The sequence below is a fragment of the Oncorhynchus keta genome, chromosome 4 (assembly GCF_023373465.1).
Source record: "Oncorhynchus keta strain PuntledgeMale-10-30-2019 chromosome 4, Oket_V2, whole genome shotgun sequence".
Taxonomy (NCBI): Eukaryota; Metazoa; Chordata; class Actinopteri; order Salmoniformes; family Salmonidae; genus Oncorhynchus; species Oncorhynchus keta.
The window spans coordinates 28,876,673-28,892,658 of NC_068424.1; positions in this window are offsets into that span (position 1 = coordinate 28,876,673).

Genomic DNA, 15,986 nt, shown 5'->3' on the forward strand with positions numbered 1-15,986 from the left:
TGGTGCTGTCTCGCTCTCTCCCTGGGAGACAGCGGAGGCCGATAAACTTTGCAGCTCCCTCGTACCTGCACAATGCACCCTCTGCATTATTCATGGGTAGGGTCTAGAGCATCTTCAAATGGCCTGTCATTTCCTTTTTCCTTCCATCACAATGGCCATATGCCACAGACACTAGACAGGACTGGGGGTAGGCATTCTGAGGGTGAGCCTGAATTTCCTTTACAGACGCTAACATGGAAACATATACATGTTTTAGCATGTAGGACTCTTGGGAACTCAAAACCTGCCATGGCAGATTTCAATCTTTTGCTGTTTCGCTATCTCCTCCCACGGTTGACACCTCCACACAGCAAAATCAATGGTGTACATTTAGATCTGAAAGTGTAAAATGAACACTATTTTCAGTAAACATATGAGTCCCACTGTACTGGTGTTAAAATACCACCTTTGAAAGTGTTAAATATTTAACTCTGTTGCAGTGTTCAACATTTTACTCTTAAAGTGTTCAAAGGAACAAAATTGTGGTGTTTGCGTAGCTCTACTGTAGAGTAATATGCAACACCTACAGGGTAAAACATAATACTTGGTTTAAAGTAAACTTGTCTCACTTTTCTAAGTGCTGAGACTGCTTCTCAGTGTAAGACGTTTTTTGAGTGTTTTAACACTGCTTAGTTTAAAGCCATATTCAAATATTTCCCAGAGTGCCTTTTGAGAAAAATTGTGGAGTTACCACTCGTGACTGTATATTTTTGTGATAGAGACATGGTTGTTGCATTCATCGATTTTTGGTCCTATTGACATCGCCAAGTGACGTCCTAAGCAAATATATAATCATATACAGCGCTTTGAACCAAAACCATTCCTATTATTATGATATTTTCCAGCATGCTATTGTTTCAATATCTGTTTGTGTATGAGATTGATACATTTTATGCCACACAGAGAAAATAACATTGATTTTTCTGAACTAATCCAATCAGTTATGTAGTGTCCTGACAATATTCCTACCCCAGGCAGTCATTCTGAATGCAGGTTGCAGGTGAATAAAAATTCCAACTGTTGGATCTGGCTGAATTTCATTAGAAATTACACATCACTTTACAAGCTGGCGTAATGTGACTTGTAGGTAGTGTTGCAGAATTTGGGTAATTGTCCCAGATTTTACAGGAAGCTTGGTTGGAGCTTTCCTGGAAACAGAAACAGGAAATTTGACATCCTTCATCTAAGATTTGGGGAAAATCTGGGAATTTGACAACCCTACTTCCAGGCCTGTTGCCTGAGGTATGAACTGGGGTACAATTATGCAGTTTTAACTAAAGGTACAGAGGATGGCATTACACTAAGAGTTTGTACCCCTTTAGGAACAAATCTATACCTTTTCATCTGAGTGTGTAATACAATAGCCTAAAACATCTGGAGTGCAAGTTACATTATGCTGGATTGCAAGGTGAAGTTGAATTCCTTTCTGAACCCAGCCAGTGTATCCAACTTTCAGATTTTTTTATGGACCGCACATATATTGACTGCCATGGGTGGAAGACTAAGCTGTGTGACTACATAAAGTATTTTCTTATTCTTTGGGTATAACAATGTGCGCTGAGAGTCAGAAAGCAAGTTCAGGGAGTGAGTGTTTTAATATAATAAACGGAATACAAAACAAGAACCTCGAACACCGCACACACATGAAACAGCAACAATGACGCCTGGGAAAGGAACCACAGGGAGTGACATATATATGGCAGGTAATCAAGGAAGTGATGGAGTCCAGGTGAGTCTGACAATGAGCAGGTGCGCGTAACAATAGTGACAGGTGTGCGCCATAACGAGCAGCCTGGTGACCTAGAGGCCAAAGAGGGAGCAGCCCCTCCCTGACCTGCAGCTCCAGCCACATGACACCGACCAAAATGACAATCCCGGGGAACAGCAGCTGACGGTCACCTCTGCAGAGGCGCAGAAAACCCGTCAATCCGGCTGAGACGCAGGAGCATGACAACCTAGAGCGCCGAAGAGAAAGTATAACTGACGGTACCCCCTCCCCGCCGTGTTCGGCTCCAGTCTCAGGACGGCAACCCAAGGAACGATCCTGTGGATCAGGAGCGGACCGGTCACCCCAGCTGATGCTCGGGAAACTGACAGACCGGCTGAGGCAGGGGAGCCTGGCGATCCGGTTGAGGCATGTGATTCTGACGTGGAAGCAGGGGAGCCTGGTGAGCCGGCAAAGGCATGAAAGCCTACCAGCTGAGGCAGGGGAGCCTGTCGATCCGGCTGAGGCATGAGAGCCTACAGTGGCTCCCGGACCCAGCTTCATTCCCACCTAGCCAAAAAAACACACTCCCGGATGCTTCCCTTAGATGAGGCTTCATTCTATAACGATGTGCGCTGAGAGTCAGGAAGCAAGTGAGTGTTTTAATAAAATATACAGAACATAATACAAAACAAGAACCTTAACAGCGCATAGACAAGAAACAGAAACAATGACGCCTGGGGAAGGAACCAAAGGGAGTGACATATATAGGGCAACTAATCAAGGAAGTGATGGAGTCCAGGTGAGTCTGATGACGCACAGGTGTGCGTAAGGATGGTGACAGGTGTGAACCATAACGAGCAGCCTGGTGACGTAGTGGCCGTTGGAAACTTGACATTGGGATGGTGTTAGCGTATTGGAATCCATCTTTTAGGTGCCTACACTGCATCCTACTGTACTGTACTGTGAGGCCAGTCACGGCTTAAATTCTCGGTAATTACAAAATTGGGAAAAGGGGAAATTACCCTGCCAGCTATTAACCATCACTAAACAACCCACCACCCCATTTCACTATTTAACCTGATCTGATCATACTCCAGTCCAACGGTCTGGGAGGATGGAACAATACCACTCATCACACCCTGCAACTCTTCTTCAGTAAAATCTCACACTCCCAAGTACTTCCCCGCAGCTGCCACCACAACCTATATTTTCTGCAGTACAGTTGACAACCTTGGCTAAGTAACACACCTTAGAGGAATAACAAAAATAAATGGAGGAACTTATTCAAGAATGATCCATTGTAATATACACTGCTCAAAAAAATAAAGAGAACACTTAAACAACACAATGTAATTCCAAGTCAATCACACTTCTGTGAAATCAAACTGTCCACTTAGGAAGCAACACTGATTGACAATAAATGTCACATGCTGTTGTGCAAATGGAATAGACAACAGGTGGAAATTATAGGCAATTAGAAAGACACCCCCAATAAAGGAGTGGTTCTGCAGGTGGGGACCACAGTCTACAACCCAAACAAGTGGCTCAGGTAGTGCAGATTTTATATATATATATATATATATTTACCTTTATTTAACTAGGCGAGTCAGTTACAAACAAATTCTTATTTTCAATGACGGCCTAGGAACAGTGGGTTAACTGCCTGTTCAGGGGCAGAACAACAGATTTGTACCTTGTCAGCTCAGGGGTTTGAACTTGCAGCCTTCTGGTTACTAGTTCAACGCTCTAACCACTAGGCTACGCTGCCACCCCATCCAGGATGGCACATCAATGCGAGCTGTGGCAAGAAGGTTTGCTGTGTCTGTCAGCGTAGTGTCCAGAGCATGGAGGCACTACCAGGAGACAGGCCAGTACATCAGGAGACGTGGAGGAGGCCGTAGGAGGGCAACATCCCAGCAGCAGGACCGCTACCTCTGCCTTTGTGCAAGGAGGAGCACTGCCAGAGCCCTGCAAAATGACCTCCAGCAGGCCACAAATGTGCATGTGTCTGCTCAAACGGTCAGAAACAGACTCCATGAGGGTGGTATGAGGGCCCGATGTCCACAGGTAGGGGTTGTGCTTACAGCCCAACACCGTTCAGGACGTTTGGCATTTGACAGAGAACACCAAGATTGGCAAATTCGCCACTGGCGCCCTGTGCTCTTCAAAGATGAAAGCAGGTTCACACTGAGCACATGTGACAGACGTGACAGAGTCTGGAGACGCCGTGGAGAATGTTCTGCTGCCTGCAACATCATCCAGCATGACCGGTTTGGCGGTGGGTCAGTCATGGTGTGGGGTGGCATTTCTTTGGGGGGCGGCACAGCCAGAGGTAGCCTGATTGTACCGAGATGAGATCCCCAGACCCCTTGTGAGACCATATGCTGGTGCGGTTGGCCCTGGTTTCCTCCGAATGCAAGACAATGCTAGACCTCATATGGCTAGAGTGTGTCAGCAGTTCCTGCAAGAGGAAGGCATTGATGCTATGGACTGGCCCGCCCATTCCCCAGACCTCAATCCAATTGAGCACATCTGGGACATCATGTCTCGCTCCATCCACCAATGCCATGTTGCACCACAGAACGTCCAGGACTTGGCGGATGCTTTAGTCCAGGTCTGGGAGGACATCCCTCAGGAGACCATCCACCACCTCATCAGGAGCATGCCCCTGCGTTGTAGGGAGGTCATACAGGCACGTGGAGGCCACACACACTACTGAGCCTAATTTTGACTTGTTTTAAGGACATTACATCAAAGTTGGATCAGCCTGTAGTGTGGTTTTCCACTTTAATTTTGATTGTGACTCCATATCCAGACCTCCATGGGTTGATAAATTTGATTTCCATTGATCATTTTTGTGTGATTGTTGTCAGCACATTCAACTATGTAAAGACAAAAGTATTTAATAAGAATATGTCATTCATTCAGATCTGGGATGTGTTATTTTAGAGTTCCCTCTATTTTTTGAGCAGTGTATGATACAAATAAAGTTGAACTGGATGGAAAATGGGGAAAAATGCATGACATTATTTTCAATCTTCAGCTTCCAAATTTTTTTTACTGAAACTTGTTACAAATGACGGAGTCACTCATGATTCACCAAACGGTATTTAGTACAGTGCATTGTAGGCTGTATACTGTACAATGGACAAATTGTATGGCCCTGATCAACTGTAACTAAGTTGACTGTGCTTTTAAACAGCTCGGAAAATTCCAGAAAATAATGGCATGGCTTTAGAAGCTTCTGATAGGCTAATTGATCTCATTTGAGTCATTTGAGGCAGCATCATGTTGTGGGGGTGCTTTGCTGCAGGAGGGACTGGTGCACTTCACAAAATAGATGGCATCATGAGGTGGGAAATTATGTGGATATATTGAAGCAACATCTCAAGACATCAGTCAGGAATTTGAAGCTTGGTCGCAAATGGTTCTTCCAAATGGACAATGACCCCAAGCAAAGTTGTGGCAAAATGGCTTAAGGACAACAAAGTCAAGGTATTGGAGTGGCCATCACAAAGCCCTGACCTCAACCCTATGGAACATTTGTGGGCAGAACTGAAAAAGTGTGTGTGAGCAAGGAGGCCTAGAAACCTGACTCAATTACACAAGCTGTCAGGAGGAATGGGCCAAAATTCACCCAACTCATTGTGGGAAGCTTGTGGAAGGCTACCCAAAACGTTTGACCCAAGTTAAACAATTTAAAGGCAATGCTACCAAATACTATTGAGTGTATGTAAACTTCTGACCCACTGGGAATGTGATGAAATAAATAAAAGCTGAAATAAATCGATCTCTTTACTATTATTCTGACATTTCACATTCTTCAAATAAAGTGGTGATCCTAACAGTGAATTTTTAATAGGATTAAATGTCAGGAATTGTGAAAAACATGACTTAAAATGTATTTGGCTGAGTGTAAACTTCCGACCTAAACTGTATGTATGTGTATACATACATACACACATACATACATACATACGTACGTACGTACGTGCGTGTGTGTGTGTGTGTGTGTGTGTCATTGGGAATGATGCAGACAATTACATTGATGGAAGCCACAATCTATCTGCAATATTAAAGTTGACCTCTCCCCCCAAAGAAAATCTATAAATAAGCAAATAAACAACATAAACCCACCTGACTGAAGCCTACTCACTGGTTCCCTCACCCTGTACCCATCTTCCACTTCCAATCGCTACACTGCTTCAGCATACAACGCTTTCTGTACTACTCTGACCCTGGTAACTTCAACCTGCATTTCTCTCACTGGATCCCTCCAATCTCCAGCCCAATGGGCACCCCCACACAAAACACAGAACATTTACCATTGATCCTGCACACTTCTAGGAATCTCCCTCCTACACACTACTGCAATATGACCATAAGCTTGGCACCTTAAACACCATAGTATTTTTACCTAAAGCATCTAAACTGGAACAACCATTTCAGTAATGTGTGCAAGTCCAAGTAACATATTGGATTAGTTTAGTGCATGCTGGGAAATATGATAATTATGGGTGTGGTTTTGGTTCAAAGTGATATGTATGAGTTTCAGGCCCCTGTATTAGGGTAAAACTAGAGCCTCAAATAAGGCCTTATGAAATACGGATATTATTGTGTTAAACCTCTCAGTGTTCATTTGTTTGTTTTTTAAAGTGGAGAATTTGCTGTGTACATCTTAATTTATAACAATTAATCCAAGGACAGGTACTGAATACGGTGTGTTAAAAAATAATCAATGCCATTAGAGCATGAAAACATCAAGATTTCAATGTAGAATAGGTCTTAAATGTACAACATCAGCTGTTATATAAAAGGAGAATACAGTGCAGTGAATGAGAAGTTTCATTAGTTAACCCTTGAGGTAAAGTACACTCATATGATGTTTTGTGCTGCTTCCCACTGGGCACACTCTGGTTGAATAAACATTGTTTCCACTTCATTTCAATGAAATTACATTGAACCAACGTGGAATAGACATTGAATTGTCTGTGCCCATTGGGTATTTTCATTTGCAGCTCCTTGACATCTTGTCAGCTACCTTTGAGACTTACCTTCCAGGATGGCGTTCCTCGCGTTATTTGTATTTACTAAGTTTATTTGCATGACGAACCCCCAAAAGGTATTTCCCTTAGAGGTAATTGGGATTGCTGTCATTGTGCCTCCCTAATGTCTCAAAGTCAACATTAACATATCATTAGCTCTTTCTGGGACCGTTCACTCAGAAAATTACTGGCCTCCAAAGACCTTCAGCTGCATCAACATGAACATAGCGTTGAGATGATGACGTCTACAATGGGTAGATTGACTTTTAAATGCACTGTAACAAGGAATTTTCACAAAATATTATTTTATATTATATTACTAATAGGACACCACAAAATAATAAGGGTTCTTTGGGAAGGGTGATGGTTCTACAAGGAATTAAACTGACCCAAATAACCCTTTGAGACTTACAATGGTTCTTTGAGGTTTAAAAAAGCGTTCTTTCCTCTTTTAGTGATAATTAAAATGTAGGGGATGTGGCTCATTAGAATATTTTGGGGCATGGTTTGTTCACAGCAATTTTTGTTCAGAGTGAGAATGTCATTCCAGTTTATCTAATCTGTTGTGTTATGTTTAACATGTTATACAGTGCATCTGGAAAGTATTCAGACACCTTCACCTTTTCCATATTTTGTTCCGTTACAGCCTTGTTTTAAAATGGATATAATTACTTTTTCCCCTTCATCAATCTACATACAATACCCCATAATGACAAAGTGAAAACAGGTTTTTAGAAAATTTAGCAAATCTATAAAAAATTATTAAAACAGAAACACATTATTTACATAAGTATTCAGACCCTTTGCTATGAGACTCAAAATTGAGCTCAAGTGCATCCTGTTTCCATTGATCATCCTTGAGATGTTTCTACAACTTGATTTTTAGCAAAAAAAAAGCCATGAGGTCGAAGGAACTGTCAGTGAGCGCCGAGACAGGACTGTGTCGAGGCACAGATCTGGGGAAGGGTACCAAAACATTTCTGCAGCATTGAAGGTCCCCAAGAACACAGTGGCCTCCCTCATTCTTAAATGTAAGAAGATTGGAAGCACCAAGACTCATCCTAGAGCTGGACGCCCGGCCAAAATGAGCAAAATGGGGGAGAAGGCCCTTAGTCAGGGAGGCGACCAAGAACCCGATGGTCACTCTGACAGAGCTCCGGAGTTCCTCTGTGGAGATGGGAGAATCTTCCAGAAGGACAACCATCTCTGCAGCACTCCACCAATCATACCTTTATGGTAGAGTGGCCAGATGGGAGCCACTCCTCAGTAGAATGTACATGACAGCCCCCTTAGAGTTTGCCAAAAGGCACCTAAAGGACTCTTAGACACAAAATCACAAAATCTCTAGTGGGACCTGTAACTTAACAAAATGTGAAAGAAAAATGTGAAAATATGTGGAAAACATGGAAAAATTTGCAAAAAGTGAAGGGGTCCTAGTGCCTCTTGAGAATGTTGACTAAGTCAGTAGTTCTCAATTCTCTCTTAAGGGACCCACAGCCGTTCCAGAACTAGCACACCTGATTCAACTTGTTAATTAACACCATAATAAAACCTATGGATTTCTTACAATATCATTTGGCTATAAAACCAGAACAAAAACCTTTGGTTCTACAAAGAACCTTTGAGATTGGTTCTATGAAGAACATTTATAATTTTCCATAAAGGTGATGTATATAGCCCCAAAAAGGGTTGTGACCATAGCACAACCCTTTTTTGGTGCAGTATAGAACCGTTTTTTAATGGTTCTATACAGAACCTTGGGAAATAGTTATTTATAGCACCATACAGGTTCCATTTAGAACCAGATGGGCATGGTTCTTTATAGAATCTTCAAGAAAAGGTTTGATATAGCACCAAAAACGATTCTGCTATTGTTACAAACCAGATAACCCTTATTTGGCACTATATAGAACCCTTTGTTTTTAGTGTGTATACGTTATTTTTACTTACATAGATCAAAAGTTAATGTCTTATCTGCTTTATGTAAACATCTTCCAACAAAATGAAATAAAAACAACTCCACTTGCTGTGTATGTGCATAAAGTGGTAATAACATATTAATAGTATGTTTGAACTGAGATAGGATGCAGGGATTGCACTGTGGAATTGTTGTTGTTGTTGTTTCCTGTCATTCCCTGAATACAGCTCATAATAAGACAGTGTGACTCTTGTTTAAAGGCCACTGTATGCCTGCCAGATGGAGGAATACAAGATACTTTCAAATGACATTCTGGACCATATAAAAGAAAACCATGATGTACAAGTAAACACATTTTGTTCAAGCAATAGATTGATCCATTTTGTCTGAATATGCTGTGCAGATGAGAGACAAAACGTAATACTTAGAACTCTTCAATCATTAAAATGGTTTGATAAATGTTGATTCATGCCCCATGCTACGGGGACATTGCTGGCCTTGCTCGACGTTGAAAAAACCTTGACATAACTATACTTTTAATAAAACGATGAAAAGCTACTATGGACTAAGGTACTATGCTTTATTCAGGAGTAAAAAAGGGCCCCTTAGATATATATCCCAGTGAGAGATACAGTGTGGATAGTATGCCTGATCTCTCTGCAGCTGCATTTGAAAGTCGACGGACTAGGAAACGTATCTATTTCCCCACATCCTGCAGGACATGGATCTGCATTTCCTCTGCACTTTGATAAAGCAACAGCCAGCCAAGCTGTCGGACTCCATTAGCAGCCTCTCCACCATGCACTGACAGCTGCTGTGTGTATGCGTGCGTGTTCGTGTGTGTGTGTAAGTGTGCGCGCGTGCATCTGTGTAAGTGTGCGCGCGTGCATCTGTGTGTGTGTGTGTGTGTGTGTGTGTGTGTGTGTGTGTGTGTGTGTGTGTGTGTGTGTGTGTGTGTGTGTGTGTGTGTGTGTGTGTGTGTGTGTGTGTGTGTGTGTGTGTGTGTGTGTGTGTGTGTGTGTGTGTGTGTGCGTGTGTGCGTACGAGAGCAGCTTGATTTTGAATACTTTTTGGACAGTCTGAAAAAATATCTGGGTACAGGGCCACATTTTGACAACCATAACCTTCTTTAAAAGCAGACATTCTTTAAATACCATCACATTTTCACTCACTTCAATCTAAACTCAAACTGAACTTACCATTTCATTTACATTAGAGTGGTAATTGGTGTTGTCAATGTCCCAGCTTCAACGTAGCTAATGTAGCCACTTAAAAACATCTATCTTCCTCTCTGTATGGCCAGAACACACTCACATACATGACAATAAATCAATTTGACCAAAATAAATCATTGCTACAAGAATCTAGACAACAGCATGTTGTATATTTAGACTATGTGAGATACAGCTTCTGCAGAAAATGTTTACCTTTTTGACTGCAGGTTCCAGTGCAAACACAGCCAAGCATTGGTGTGTGAAGAATGCATAATGACACCCGAGTCCTGTCACACTTTGTACAGCATAATGATTCAAACGTCTTGAAGGGCAGGACAAGAAATCCTCACAGTTTATTTTCACATTTTCAGTCCCTGTCGAAGTGTATACAGAGGATGGTTAAACCGCGATAAATTGGGCAGAAATTTGGCAATGAGTTTCGACGCGCTTGTAATGTGGCTTAAATTGTATGCCCTTTAAGGCAAGGGGGACGAACCTCCTCAATGTCAGTGCGCTCCCCCACATGTTGAGTGCTTAGTTTGCAATGCAGTACAAGATCCCCCGATCTGCTTAGTATGCATCCACTTGAGTTTCCTAAAGGTTACCAAACCTAATTAGACATTTATGCAGGATCTTCAAAGGTCCCTCCGTTAATAATGATGTGCTAATTCCGGGGACTGCATCGACGGCTTGTTTCTGCTTGCAGGAGTATCCCCCCTCACAATATGTGCATACACAAAGGGGATCGAGACGGCAGCGGAAATATCAGGCACAAGGATTAGATCAGATTGGTCATCGGGTCTAAAAAAACGGATTTTAGGTACTCTTTTGTATATGACCCATAAATGCTACACAGATCCATGGGTCCTGTTGTTGGGAATGGAAAATTAGATCATGATAACCCTTCATAATCACTTAATCTTGCTTGCTTTGGAAGTAGATTCATGGAGACTGAAATATGCGGAAAACACACTCACATCTCAAACACATCTCAAACACACTCACACCTCAGAGGCTGATGTTCGGATGCTGCCTTGTAGGCTACTGCATATGTAAAACTCCTTGCAGACAGCCTATAAGGTCTATAATCACGACTTCTAAGCATCTGAGGCTGCTATTGAATCTGATCAGCATGCCAGGAATAGAGCACACCCAGTCTTTATCATAAATGTTATGCATTGACTGCTAATATGCCTGCAATGAGCTTTACCTATGAAACAGCATACATGGCATAATCCAGATTTATCAGCCTCTGAGGCTGCTATTGAATCTGATCAAACTCTCAGGCTGAAATTGAGCCTGTCAGGAATGGAGCTCAACCACTATGTAAATGTAAATATTATCCATAAAACATGGTGTCCCTAACAATTATACACATATTAGTTACGCAAACTAACAACCAGCATAGATAACAAGATAACTAGCTAGCTAACAAGACTACTTAGCTAACTAGCTAGCTAGCTTGATCGCTCACAAGACTAGCCAGGTTAGCTGCGTTGTTGCTTGCATGTAACTGGCTGTGGTCTTGGGGGTGGCACACAGCCTGTGAGACAGGCTTCCTATCAGGCATTGTTCATGCCTTAAATGCCCCACGAGGGCTTAGATGCCTAAAGAGCTCTTAGCTCACAGTAAAGGACATTTACCTTGCAAACAATTTATAAACTGATAATAAGCTCCAAACACAAACAAAAGCATGTTATCAGCGAGAAACGTACCATCCCTTATTTGTCCACTCCCATTTATAGAGTTTATCTTGTGGTCTTGACAAAACAACTTTCGTTATGTCGTGACCATAAGATAAATAAGATGTGATCTCAACATAATGAGGGGAAAAAAATGTATTCATAATGTCCTCTCTGGAATTCCGTACTCATGCCCTTTACCGTGATTAACTAAATGGAATTGGCAAATTAATCTGCAAGTGCAGAGGCATCTTTGCATCAAGCCTGAATAGTGCCTCAGGTAACTGTAAATGACAAAACATCCTAAATAAAATTACATTTCCATGTATTAATCAATTATGAATGGCAGCTAATTAGTGTTATGCCAGAATAATTTTCTCCCTCAATGTCAAAGCTGGAATTGTAGCAGTTTATAATTTATAACACGTTATGACAAAATCCCTTACCCCACTTTATAAAGATTTTGGTGTATTTTAGTACTGGGAGTGGGACGCAACAGATCGAATGTGATCTAGTTTGTAAATAAAGACACTGCATAGACATTGCAATTTCAGGTTTGATGGAATTCCAGTGCGTAATGTGTCACCTGCATGTGTGTGTGTGTGTGTGTGTGTGTGTGTGTGTGTGTGTGTGTGTGTGTGTGTGTGTGTGTGTGTGTGTGTGTGTGTGTGTGTGTGTGTGTGTGTGTGTGTGTGTGTGTGTGTGTGATAATAATAAGGGAAATTATAAGTGGAAATTAAGAGGGGGTCAAATTTGTGAGAGTAATTTCTCATTTCTCTGCTTCACTGCACGTCAGTGGAAAGCCCTGCATTTTGAGTGATGGCCAAAACAAGAAAATGTGAACAGCAAACCCTGTGGTGAGGAAGAGAGAGAGAGGGAGAGACAGAAGGAGACAGAAGGAGACAGAGAGAGAAAGAGAGAGTGTGAAAGATAGAGATGGAGAAAGAAGGAAGAAAATGGGAAAGAGACGAGAGAGAGAGAGAATATCCAACATCAACACCTTTTATGGGCATGTCATAGACCCCTCAAATTCAGATCTGGACCTTTAAACCAGTTCCACTGCTTTTCTTAAAATTATTCAATTTAATAAGGGACTGATTTAGACCTAGGAACCCAGGTGGGTGAGGAAACCAGGTGGGTGCAATAAAGTGTGTTGAGATCACGATGTATTAATTTCATTATCACTACATAACAACAGTTGTTTTGTTGAGATGACGAGATAATCAAAGTACCATGCATCATCCATTCATTTGTTCAGATGCACAATAACCACTTCCTCAAGGAGCCCTGCGGCTGCGTTGATCGCAATGCAGGGCATTAAAGCCATGAATGATGCCTGACAGGCAGTTCTGTCTCCCAGGCTGCGTGTCACTCCCAAGACTACAGCCAATCACATGCAAGGAACAACACAGCTAATTTGGCTAGTCTTCTGAGCTAGCTAGCTAGCTTGACACCATGTTTTGTGGGTACTGTTTATATTCTCAGTGGGTGAGCTCAATTCCTGACAGGCTGATCAGATTACATTTGAGCCTCAGAAGCTGATAAATCAGGACTCTGCCTTGTATGTCATGCCTGTTCCCACTCCCCCTCGAGCACCAGGCTGCCCATCATTATGCACACTTGTCACCATCGTTTACGTGCACCTGCGCTTCTTTGGACTCACCTGGACTCCCGTGTCAGCATTATTGTTGTTATGTTTCCCCTGTTCAGACGCTGTCCTTGTTTGTTTCATGTCAGTTATTTATTAAACGTTCACTCCCTGTACTTGCTGTACTCCCTGTACCCAGCATCTGTCCTTATATTGTAGGCTATTTCATAGGTAAGGATCCTTGCAGGCAGATTAGCTGTAAAAGTGCTTTAAAGGCATATGCATATCTGATCCAGGGGATGAGCTCTATTCCTGGCAGGCTGATCAGATTCCATTGCAGTCTCAGAGGCTGATGTCAGGATGCTGCCTTGTAGGCTATTTCATATGCAAGGCTCCTTGCAGACAGCCTATAAGGCAGCATTATGACTCTTGAATCTGATCAGCCTACCAGGAATAGAGCACACCCAGTCTTGATCACATACATAATGCACTGACTGTTAATGTGCCGCCAATGGGCTTTACATATGAAACAGCCTACATAGCAGAATCCTGATTTCTCAGCCTCTGAATGGCTGCTAATGAATCTGATCATGTTCTGAGGCTGAAATTGATTCTGATCAGCCTGTCAGGAATGGGGCTCACCCACTCTGTATATTTAAATAATATCCATAAAACATGACGCGTCCCTTACAATTACACACATATTAGTTATGTGTATAATTGTAAGAGACACTTCATGTTTTATCAGGTAGAACAGAAATCCAGTGGTAGTTCAGGCCTCGTAGGGTAAGATTTGAATACCCCAGGCAGAGACCATGCCCAGAAAGTGGGAAGAAATAGCAAGGAAAGTAGCAGTTTTGTAAGGACCTTTCAGGGGTGAATTTAATGAGAAAGTATCAATCCTTTAGCTGAGAGAGAAGGCCCTGACAGCAACACAAAGTAATCTCTACTTTATTAAAAAGACTATTCACATTTGACTCTGTAGAGCCTGTAGTTTTCCATAATAGTATTCTCATAAGAACCAAAGGTAAGAACAATATTAAATTAGAACAAGGAGCTGTGGTATGAATGATGATTGGACTACATGAAATTCCCATCTTCAAGGGCTACTCTCAAGAGAAAATTGTATTTCAAGGACTTCATCTCTGATCATGGTTGAGAAAAAGCTTGTGTGGACAACTTTCACTGCTTCAAATGCAGCTTCAAGGATCATGACAAATAGAGGGCAAGCCAAGAGAAGTAGGTGCCTTTGGCAATTCAACTTTTCGCCAGCACCAATACCTACCAGCTAGTACATGCATCATGTTTAAGTAATCTCTGCAAAGTCAATGTTCTCTTGCAAGACATTTCTAAATGGTCAAATATTGCACTCAGAGACCTACAGTACCAGTCAAATGTTTGGACACACCTAAGGGTTTTTCTTTATTTTTACTATTTTCTATGTTGTAGAATAATAGTGAAGACATCAAAACTATGAAATAACACATACGGAATTATGTAGTAACCAAAAAAGTGTTAAACAAATCAAAACATACTTTATATTTGAGATTCTTCAAAGTAGCCACCCTTTGCCTTGATGACAGCTTTGCACACTCTTGGCATTCTCTCAACCAGCTTCATGAGGAAGTCACCTGGAATGCATTTCAATTAACAGGTGTGCAGTGTTAAAAGCTATCGTCCCATCTGGCCAACATCCAGTGAGGTTGCAGAGCACCAAATTCAATTACTGAAATACTCATTATAAAAATTACAAAACATATTTTACATAGGTTTAAAGATGAACTTCTTGTTAAACCAACCACAGTGTCATATTTATAAAATGCTTTTTGGCGAAAGCATACCTAGCCCAGAACATACCTAGCCCGGAACATAGCCCAGTTGACAAATTATTACAAACAGTAACCAGCCAAGCAGAAGCGTTACAAAACTCAGAAATAGAGATAAAATTAATCCGTTACCTTTGATGATCTTCATATGGTGGCAATCAGAAGACATTCATTTACTCAATAAATGTTCCTTTTGTTCGTTGAAGTCTCTTTATATCCAAAAACCTCAGTTTTGTTAGCGCCTTTTCTTCAGTAATCCACAGGCTCAAACTCAGTCAAAACAATCAGACAAAAAAATCCAAATTGTATCCGTAAAGTTCATAGAAACATGTAAAACGATGTTTATATTCAATCCTCATGTTGTTTTTTTAGCCTAAATGATCTATAATATTTCAACCGGACAATAACTTCGTCAATATAAAAGGTAAACAAGAAATGCAACATGCGCCTGAATAAACTCGGCGTCACGTTAGTGTCCACTCGTTCAGACTGGTCTTACTCCCTCATTTATAAGAAAACAACCCTGAAACGATTTCTAAAGACTGTTTACATCTAGTGGAAGGCATAGGAACTGCAGATGGAGTCCTAAGTCAATGGATACTGTATTGACAGGTTTTCGCCTGCTAAATCAGTTCTGTTATACTCACAGACACTATTTTAACAGTTTTGGAAGCTGTAGAGTGTTTTCTATCCACATCAACATTTATATGCATATCATATCTTCTGGGCCCAAGTAGCAGGCTGTTTAATTTGGGCATGCTTTTCATCCAAAATTCCGAATGCTGCCCCCTACCCTAGAGAGGTTAATGCATTTGAGCCAATCAGTAGTGTTGTGACAAGGTAGGGGTGGTATACAGAAGATTGCCCTATTTGGTTTAAAAAAAGTCCATATTATGGCAAGAAGTGCTCAAATAAGCAAAGAGAAAGGACAGTGCATTATTACTTTAAGACATGAAGGTCAGTCAA